The sequence below is a fragment of the Aquarana catesbeiana genome, linkage group LG13 (assembly GCF_042186555.1).
Source record: "Aquarana catesbeiana isolate 2022-GZ linkage group LG13, ASM4218655v1, whole genome shotgun sequence".
In the NCBI taxonomy this organism is placed as follows: Eukaryota; Metazoa; Chordata; class Amphibia; order Anura; family Ranidae; genus Aquarana; species Aquarana catesbeiana.
The window spans coordinates 217580676-217591518 of record NC_133336.1 but is presented as its reverse complement, the minus strand read 5'-3'; positions in this window follow the sequence as shown (position 1 = coordinate 217591518).

Here is a 10843-nt window from a genome sequence, read left to right as displayed (position 1 = left end):
GAAGCAGGAAGTGGCTGGGGCGCCATCTTTATTCAGGGAGGAGAGACTGGCAAACCTCGGCTTCATCACGTGACCAGAATACCCCTCCAATGTACCCCAGAATACCCCCCACCTTCTCTAATACCCCCCAATGTACCCCAAAATACCCCCACCTTCTCTAATACCCTCCAATGTACCCCAGAATACCCCCCACCTTCTCTAATACCCCCCAATGTACCCCAAAATACCCCCACCTTCTCTAATACCCCCAATGTACCCCAAAATACCCCCCACCTTCTCTCCCACCTTCTCTAATACCCCCAATGTACCCTAAAATACCCCCCACCTTCTCTAATACCCCCCAATGTACCCCAAAATACCCCCCACCTTCTCTAATACCCCCAATGTACCCTAAAATACCCCCACCTTCTCTAATACCCCCCCAATGTACCCCAAAATACCCCCCACCTTCTCTAATACCCCCCAATGTACCCCAAAATACCCCCCACCTTCTCTAATACCCCCCAATGTACCCCAAAATACCCCCCACCTTCTCTAATACCCCCAATGTACCCTAAAATACCCCCACCTTCTCTAATACCCCTCAATGTACCCCAGAATACCCCCCACCTTCTCTAATACCCCCAATGTACCCTAAAATACCCCCCACCTTCTCTAATACCCCCCAATGTACCCCAAAATACCCCCCACCTTCTCTAATACCCCCCAATGTACCCCCAAAATACCCCCCACCTTCTCTAATACCCCCAAAATACCCCCCACCTTCTCTAATACCCCCCAATGTACCCCAAAATACCCCCCACCTTCTCTAATACCCCCAATGTACCCCAAAAATACCCCCCACCTTCTCTAATACCCCCCAATGTACCCCAAAACACCCCCCACCTTCTCTAATACCCCCCAATGTACCCTAAAATACCCCCACCTTCTCTGAATACCCCCAATGTACCCCAAAATACCCCCACCTTCTCTAATACCCCCAATGTACCCCAAAATACCCCCCCACCTTCCCTAATACCCCTCAATGTACCCCAAAATACCCCCCACCTTCTCTAATACCCCCAATGTACCCAAAATACCCCCCACCTTCTCTAATACCCCCAATGTACCCCAAAATACCCCCACCTTCTCTAATACCCCTCAATGTACCCCAAAATACCCCCCACCTTCTCTAATACCCCTCAATGTACCCCAAAATACCCCCACCTTCTCTAATACCCCCAATGTACCCCAAAATACCCCCCCACCTTCTCTAATACCCCCAATGTACCCCAAAATACCCCCCCACCTTCCCTAATACCCCTCAATATACCCCCCACCTTCTCTAATACCCCCAATGTACCCCAAAATACCCCCCCACCTTCCCTAATACCCCTCAATGTACCCCAAAATACCCCCCACCTTCTCTAATACCCCCAATGTACCCCAAAATACCCCCCACCTTCTCTAATACCCCCAATGTACCCCAAAATACCCCCCCCACCTTCCCTAATACTCCTCAATGTACCCCAAAATACCCCCCACCTTCTCTAATACCCCCAGTGCACCCCCAAATACCCCCCACCCTCAGAAATACCCGCCAAATGTACCCCTAAATACCCCCACCTTCACAAATCCCCCCCAATGTACCCCAAAATACATAATACACACACCTCCCAACTTTTTGAGATGGGAACGAGGGACAACAGTCAGCAAAATAATGCAGCATAGGACACGCCCCCTTATAGGAGAATTGTACAAATAAAATAAAAGAAGATTAGTTACACCCACAAGTGTTTTTTTTACCTCCATTATCCCTTTATATCACTTTATATCCTTTTATATTCCTTTATATCCCTTTAAATTCCTTTATATTCCTTTATATCCCTTTATTTCCCTTTATATCCCTTTATATTCCTTTATATTCCTTTATATCACTTTATATCCCTTTATTTCCCTTTATATCCCTTTATATTCCTTTATATCCCTTTATATCACTTTATATCCCTTTATTTCCCTTTATTTCCCTTTATATCCCTTTATATTCCTTTATATCACTTTATATCACTTTATATCACTTTCTATTCCTTTATATCCCTTTATATCCATTTATATTCCTTTATATCCCTTCATATTCCTTCATATTCCTTTATATCCCTTTATTTTCCTTTATATCCCTTTCTATGCCTTTATATCCCTTTATATTCCTTTATATCCCTTTATATTCCTTTATATTCCTTTATATCCCTTTATATCCCTTTATATTCCTTTTTATTCCTTTATATCCCTTTATATTCCTTTATATCCCTTTATATTCCTTTATATCCCTTTATATCCCTTTATATTCCTTCATATCCCTTTATATTCCTTTATATTCCTTCATATCCCTTCATATTCCTTCATATTCCTTCATATTCCTTTATATCCCTATATATTCCTTTATATCCCTTTATATCCCTTTATATTCCTTTTTATTCCTTTATATCCCTTTATATTCCTTTATATCCCTTTATATCCCTTTATATTCCTTTATATTCCTTCATATCCCTTTATATTCCTTTATATCCCTTTATATTCCTTTGTATCCCTTTATATCACTTTCTATTCCTTTATATCCCTTTATATCCCTTTATATCCCTTTATTTTCCTTTATATTCCTTTATATCACTTTCTATTCCTTCATATCCCTTTATGTCCCTTTATATTCCTTTATATCCCTTTATATCCCTTTATTTTCCTTTATATCCCTTTATATCACTTTATATCACTTTATATTCCTTTATATTACTTTATATCACTTTATATCACTTTATATCACTTTATATCCCTTTATATTCCTTTATATCACTTTATATCCTTTTCTATTCCTTTATATTCCTTTATATCCCTTTATTTCCCTTTATATCACTTTATATTCCTTTATATTCCTTTATGTCACTTTATATCCCTTTCTATTCCTTTATATCCCTTTATATTCCTTTATATCCCTTTATATCCCTTTATATTCCTTTATATCCCTTTATATCCCTTTATATCACTTTATATCACTTTATATCCCTTTATATTCCTTTATATCCCTTTATATTCATTTATATTCCTTTATATCCCTTCATATTCCTTTATATCCCTTTCTATTCCTTTCTATTCCTTTATATTCCTTTATATCCCTTTATATTCCTTTATATCCCTTTATATTCATTTAAATCCCTTTTTATTCATTTATATCCCTTTATATTCCTTTCTATCGGCTTCTGGAATTCACAAATGCAGCAATTTAGGAATCAGATGAAAGGTTTATCACTAGGAAACACTTTCTGAAAGATAAAAAAAGTGCATTTTATATATAAGTATATAGATGGGACCAATAAGGAGGAAGGAGGGACAGAGGGACATTGCTCACAATTAGGGACAGTTGGGAGCTCTGAATACCTCCTCGGATTATATTCCTATCTCCCTGTAATCTACGGGTTGTATTATAGAGGACAGAATTCTGATTGGCTGGGGAGGAGCACAGACAGTTCCGATTTATATTTCTCTGCAGTCACACGTTAGCCCCACCCCTCCGCTCTGCACTATATGAGTGACGTAATGACCCTCCCGAGAGGAAGATGGCGGCAGAGGTATTTCCTGTGTGTCGCCTGCTGATGACGACATCACTGCGCGCTGACATTTCCTGTGTGTTTGACAGTGTGTGAGCGTGAGAGAAGGTGAGAAACACCGGAAACCGTCCAGAGAGCCCCGAATACCGACCGGAAACCGGATATGAGTACTCTTTTATATATCAGAGGAGGGGGGGGACCGGGGACAGTGGACCGGGGGTCGGAGGGGAGGGGGGGGGAGGACAGTGGACCGGAGGGGAGGGGGGGGGGAGACAGTGGACCGGGGGTCGGAGGGGAGGGGGGGGAGACAGTGGACCGGGGGTCGGAGGGGAGGGGGGGGGAGACAGTGGACCGGGGGTCGGAGGGGAGGGGGGGGGGGAGACAGTGGACCGGGGGTCGGAGGGGGGGGAGACAGTGGACCGGGGGTCGGAGGGGAGGGGGGGGGGAGACAGTGGACCGGGGGTCGGAGGGGAGGGGGGGGGGAGACAGTGGACCGGGGGTCGGAGGGGAGGGGGGGGGGGAGACAGTGGACCGGGGGTCGGAGGGGAGGGGGGGGAGACAGTGGACCGGGGGTCGGAGACAGTGGACAGTGGACGGGGGGGTCGGAGGGGAGGGGGGGGGGGAGACAGTGGGGAGGGGGTCGGAGACAGTGGACAGTGGACGGGGGGGTCGGAGGGGAGGGGGGAGGGAGACAGTGGACCGGGGGGTCGGAGGGGGGGGGGAGGGAGACAGTGGGGAGGGGGGGGGAGACAGTGGACCGGGGGTCGGAGACAGTGGACAGTGGACCGGGGGTCGGAGGGGGGGGGGAGGGAGACAGTGGGGAGGGGGGTCGGAGACAGTGGACAGTGGACGGGGGGGTCGGAGGGGAGGGGGGGAGGGAGACAGTGGACCGGGGGTCGGAGGGGGGGGGGAGGGAGACAGTGGGGAGGGGGGGGGAGACAGTGGACCGGGGGTCGGAGACAGTGGACAGTGGACCGGGGGTCGGAGGGGAGGGGGGGGGGGGAGACAGTGGGACCGGGGGTCGGAGGGGAGGGGGGGGAGACAGTGGACCGGGGGTCGGAGGGGAGGGGGGGGAGACAGTGGACCGGGGGTCGGAGACAGTGGACAGTGGACCGGGGGTCGGAGGGGGGGGGGGGAGGGAGACAGTGGGGAGGGGGGGGGAGACAGTGGACCGGGGGTCGGAGGGGAGGGGGGGGGAGACAGTGGACCGGGGGTCGGAGGGGAGGGGGGGGAGACAGTGGACCGGGGGTCGGAGGGGAGGGGGGGGGAGACAGTGGACCGGGGGTCGGAGGGGAGGGGGGGGGAGACAGTGGACCGGGGGTCGGAGGGGAGGGGGGGGGAGACAGTGGACCGGGGGTCGGAGGGGAGGGGGGGGGGAGACAGTGGACCGGGGGTCGGAGGGGAGGGGGGGGGAGGGAGACAGTGGACCGGGGGGGGAAGGGAGACAGTGGACCGGGGGTCGGAGGGGGGGGGGGGAGGGAGACAGTGGACCGGGGGTCGGAGGGGAGGGGGGGGGGAGGGAGACAGTGGACCGGGGTCGGAGGGGAGGGGGGGGAGGGAGACAGTGGACCGGGGGTCGGAGGGGAGGGGGGGGGAGACAGTGGACCGGGGGTCGGAGGGGAGGGGGGGGGAGACAGTGGACGCGGGGGGGGAAGGGAGACAGTGGACCGGGGGTCGGAGGGGGGGGGGGAGGGAGACAGTGGACCGGGGGTCGGAGGGGGGGGGAGGGAGACAGTGGACCGGGGGTCGGAGGGGAGGGGGGGGAGGGAGACAGTGGGACCGGGGGTCGGAGGGGAGGGGGGGGGGAGACAGTGGACCGGGGGTCGGAGGGGAGGGGGGGGGGAGGGAGACAGTGGACCGGGGGGGGAAGGGAGACAGTGGACCGGGGGTCGGAGGGGGGGGGGGGAGGGAGACAGTGGACCGGGGGTCGGAGGGGAGGGGGGGGGAGGGAGACAGTGGACCGGGGGTCGGAGGGGAGGGGGGGGGGAGGGAGACAGTGGACCGGGGGTCGGAGGGGAGGGGGGGGGGAGACAGTGGGTCGGAGGGGAGGGGGGGGGGAGACAGTGGACCGGGGGTCGGAGGGGAGGGGGGGGGAGACAGTGGGACCGGGGGGGGGGAAGGGAGACAGTGGACCGGGGGTCGGAGGGGGGGGGGGGAGGGAGACAGTGGACCGGGGGTCGGAGGGGAGGGGGGGGGGGGAGACAGTGGACCGGGGGTCGGAGGGGAGGGGGGGGAGGGAGACAGTGGACCGGGGGTCGGAGGGGAGGGGGGGGGGGAGACAGTGGACCGGGGGTCGGAGGGGAGGGGGGGGGGAGGGAGACAGTGGACCGGGGGGGGAAGGGAGACAGTGGACCGGGGGTCGGAGGGGAGGGGGGGGAGGGAGACAGTGGACCGGGGGGGGGAAGGGAGACAGTGGACCGGGGGTCGGAGGGGGGGGGGGAGGGAGACAGTGGACCGGGGTCGGAGGGGAGGGGGGGGAGGGAGACAGTGGACCGGGGGTCGGAGGGGAGGGGGGGGAGGGAGACAGTGGACCGGGGGTCAGAGGGGAGGGGGGGGGAGACAGTGGGTCGGAGGGGAGGGGGGGGGGAGACAGTGGACCGGGGGTCGGAGGGGAGGGGGGGGGAGACAGTGGACCGGGGGGGAAGGGAGACAGTGGACCGGGGGTCGGAGGGGGGGGGGGGAGGGAGACAGTGGACCGGGGGTCGGAGGGGAGGGGGGGGGAGGGAGACAGTGGACCGGGGGTCGGAGGGGAGGGGGGGGAGGGAGACAGTGGACCGGGGGTCGGAGGGGAAGGGGGGGGAGACAGTGGACCGGGGGTCGGAGGGGGGGGGGGAGACAGTGGACCGGGGGTCGGAGGGGAGGGGGGGGGGAGGGAGACAGTGGACCGGGGGTCGGAGGGGAGGGGGGGGAGAGAGACAGTGGACCGGGGGTCGGAGGGGAGGGGGGGGAGGGAGACAGTGGACCGGGGGTCGGAGGGGAGGGGGGGGAGGGAGACAGTGGACCGGGGGTCGGAGGGGAGGGGGGGGAGACAGTGGACCGGGGGTCGGAGGGGAGGGGGGGGGGGAGACAGTGGACCGGGGGAGGACGCGGGTCGGAGGGGAGGGGGGGGAGGGAGACAGTGGACCGGGGGGTCGGAGGGGAGGGGGGGGGAGAGAGACAGTGGACCGGGGGTCGGAGGGGAGGGGGGGGGAGAGAGACAGTGGACCGGGGGTCGGAGGGGAGGGGGGGGGAGAGAGACAGTGGACCGGGGGTCGGAGGGGAGGGGGGGAGAGAGACAGTGGACCGGGGGTCGGAGGGGAGGGGAGGGGGGGGAGGGAGACAGTGGACCGGGGGTCGGAGGGGAGGGGGGGGGGAGACAGTGGACCGGGGGTCGGAGGGGAGGGGGGGAGAGAGACAGTGGACCGGGGGTCGGAGGGGAGGGGGGGGAGAGAGACAGTGGACCGGGGGTCGGAGGGGAGGGGGGGGAGGGAGACAGTGGACCGGGGGTCGGAGGGGAGGGGAGGGGGAGACAGTGGACCGGGGGTCGGAGGGGAGGGGGGGGGAGACAGTGGACCGGGGGTCGGAGGGAGGGGGGGAGGAGACAGTGGACCGGGGGTCGGGAGGGGGGGGGCGGGAGACAGTGGACCGGGGGTCGGAGGGGAGGGGGGGGGGAGACAGTGGACCGGGGGTCGGAGGGGAGGGGGGGGGGAGACAGTGGACCGGGGGTCGGAGGGGAGGGGGGGGGAGACAGTGGACCGGGGGTCGGAGGGGAGGGGGGGGGGGGAGACAGTGGACCGGGGGTCGGAGGGGAGGGGGGGGGGAGACAGTGGACCGGGGGTCGGAGGGGAGGGGGGGGGAGACAGTGGACCGGGGGTCGGAGGGGAGGGGGGGGGAGACAGTGGACCGGGGGTCGGAGGGGGGGGGGAGGGAGACAGTGGACCGGGGGTCGGAGGGGGGGGGGCGGGAGACAGTGGACCGGGGGTCGGAGGGGGGGGGGGCGGGAGACAGCGTGGACCGGGGGGGAGGACGTGACGGGGGCGGGGGGGCGGGAGACAGTGGACCGGGGGTCGGAGGGGGGGGGGGGCGGGAGACAGTGGACCGGGGGTCGGAGGGGGGGGGCGGGAGACAGTGGACCGGGGGTCGGAGGGGGGGGGGGGGAGACAGTGGACCGGGGGTCGGAGGGGAGGGGGGGGAGACAGTGGACGGGGGTTTGGAGGGGAGGGGGGGGGAGACAGTGGACCGGGGGTCGGAGGGGAGGGGGGGGGAGACAGTGGACCGGGGGTCGGAGGGGAGGGGGGGGGGGGAGACAGTGGACCGGGGGTCGGAGGGGGGGGGGGAGGGAGACAGTGGACCGGGGGTCGGAGGGGGGGGGGAGGGAGACAGTGGACCGGGTGTCGGAGGGGGGGGGAGGGAGACAGTGGACCGGGGGTCGGAGGGGAGGGGGTGGAGGGAGACAGTGGACCGGGGGTCGGAGGGGGGGGGGCGGGAGACAGTGGACCGGGGGTCGGAGGGGAGGGGGGGGGAGACAGTGGACCGGGGGTCGGAGGGGAGGGGGGGGAGACAGTGGACCGGGGGTCGGAGGGGAGGGGGGGGAGACAGTGGACGGGGGTTTGGAGGGGAGGGGGGGGAGACAGTGGACCGGGGGTCGGAGGGGAGGGGGGGGGAGACAGTGGACCGGGGGTCGGAGGGGAGGGGGGGGGGGAGACAGTGGACCGGGGCGGGGGAGGGGGAGACAGTGGACCGGGGGTCGGAGGGGGGGGGGGAGGGAGACAGTGGACCGGGGGTCGGAGGGGAGGGGGGGGAGACAGTGGACCGGGGGTCGGAGGGGAGGGGGGGAGACAGTGGACCGGGGGTCGGAGGGGAGGGGGGGGAGGGAGACAGTGGACGGGGGTCGGAGGGGAGGGGGGGGAGGGAGACAGTGGACCGGGGGTCGGAGGGGAGGGGGGGGAGACAGTGGACCGGGGGTCGGAGGGGAGGGGGGGGGAGACAGTGGACCGGGGGTCGGAGGGGAGGGGGGGGGGGGAGACAGTGGACCGGGGGTCGGAGGGGAGGGGGGGGGGAGACAGTGGACCGGGGGTCGGAGGGGAGGGGGGGGGAGACAGTGGACCGGGGGGGGGAAGGGAGACAGTGGACCGGGGGTCGGAGGGGGGGGGAGGGAGACAGTGGACCGGGGGTCGGAGGGGAGGGGGGGGAGGGAGACAGTGGACCGGGGGTCGGAGGGGAGGGGGGGGGAGAGAGACAGTGGACCGGGGGTCGGAGGGGAGGGGGGGGGGAGACAGTGGACCGGGGGTCGGAGGGGAGGGGGGGGAGACAGTGGACCGGGGGTCGGAGGGGAGGGGGGGGGAGACAGTGGACCGGGGGTCGGAGGGGAGGGGGGGGGGGAGGGAGACAGTGGACCGGGGGTCGGAGGGGAGGGGGGGGGAGGGAGACAGTGGACCGGGGGTCGGAGGGGAGGGGGGGGGAGGGAGACAGTGGACCGGGGGTCGGAGGGGAGGGGGGGGGAGGGAGACAGTGGACCGGGGGTCGGAGGGGAGGGGGGGGGGGAGGGAGACAGTGGACCGGGGGTCGGAGGGGAGGGGGGGGGGAGGGAGACAGTGGACCGGGGGTCGGAGGGGAGGGGGGGGGGAGGGAGACAGTGGACCGGGGGTCGGAGGGGAGGGGGGGGGGAGGGAGACAGTGGACCGGGGGTCGGAGGGGAGGGGGGGGGGAGGGAGACAGTGGACCGGGGGTCGGAGGGGAGGGGGGGGGAGAGGGAGACAGTGGACCGGGGGTCGGAGGGGAGGGGGGGGGGGAGGGAGACAGTGGACCGGGGGTCGGAGGGGAGGGGGGGGGGGAGGGAGACAGTGGACCGGGGGTCGGAGGGGAGGGGTGGAGGGAGACAGTGGACCGGGGGTCGGAGGGGAGGGGGGGGAGGGAGACAGTGGACCGGGGGTCGGAGGGGAGGGGGGGGGGAGGGAGACAGTGGACCGGGGGTCGGAGGGGAGACAGTGGACCGGGGGTCGGAGGGGAGGGGGGGGAGACAGTGGACCGGGGGTCGGAGGGGAGGGCGGGGGAGGGAGACAGTGGACCGGGGGTCGGAGGGAGACAGTGGACCGGGGGGGGAAGGGAGACAGTGGACCGGGGGTCGGAGGGAGGGGGGGAGGGAGACAGTGGACCGGGGGTCGGAGGGGAGGGGGGGAGACAGTGGACCGGGGGTCGGAGGGGAGGGGGGGGAGACAGTGGACCGGGGGTCGGAGGGGAGGGGGGGGGAGGGAGACAGTGGACCGGGGGTCGGAGGGGAGGGGGGGGAGGGAGACAGTGGACCGGGGGTCAGAGGGGAGGGGGGGGAGACAGTGGGGTCGGAGGGGAGGGGGGGGGAGACAGTGGACCGGGGGTCGGAGGGGAGGGGGGGGGAGACAGTGGACCGGGGGGGAAGGGAGACAGTGGACCGGGGGTCGGAGGGGGGGGGGGAGGGAGACAGTGGACCGGGGGTCGGAGGGGAGGGGGGGGAGGGAGACAGTGGACCGGGGGTCGGAGGGAGGGGGGGGAGGGAGACAGTGGACCGGGGGTCGGAGGGGAAGGGGGGGGAGACAGTGGACCGGGGGTCGGAGGGGGGGGGGGGAGACAGTGGACCGGGGGTCGGAGGGGAGGGGGGGGGAGGGAGACAGTGGACCGGGGGTCGGAGGGGAGGGGGGGGAGAGAGACAGTGGACCGGGGGTCGGAGGGGAGGGGGGGGAGGAGACAGTGGACCGGGGGTCGGAGGGGAGGGGGGGGAGGAGACAGTGGACCGGGGGTCGGAGGGGAGGGGGGGGGAGACAGTGGACCGGGGGTCGGAGGGGAGGGGGGGGGGGAGACAGTGGACCGGGGGTCGGAGGGGGAGGGGGTGGGGAGGAGACAGTGGACCGGGGGTCGGAGGGGAGGGGGGGGAGAGAGACAGTGGACCGGGGGTCGGAGGGGAGGGGGGGGAGAGAGACAGTGGACCGGGGGTCGGAGGGGAGGGGGGGGAGGGAGACAGTGGACCGGGGGTCGGAGGGGAGGGGGGGGGAGAGGAGACAGTGGACCGGGGGGTCGGAGGGGAGGGGAGGGGGGGGAGGGAGACAGTGGACCGGGGGTCGGAGGGGAGGGGGGGAGAGAGACAGTGGACCGGGGGTCGGAGGGGAGGGGGGGAGAGAGACAGTGGACCGGGGGTCGGAGGGGAGGGGGGGAGAGAGACAGTGGACCGGGGGTCGGAGGGAGAGGGGGGGGGAGGGAGACAGTGGACCGGGGGTCGGAGGGGAGGGGAGGGGGAGACAGTGGACCGGGGGTCG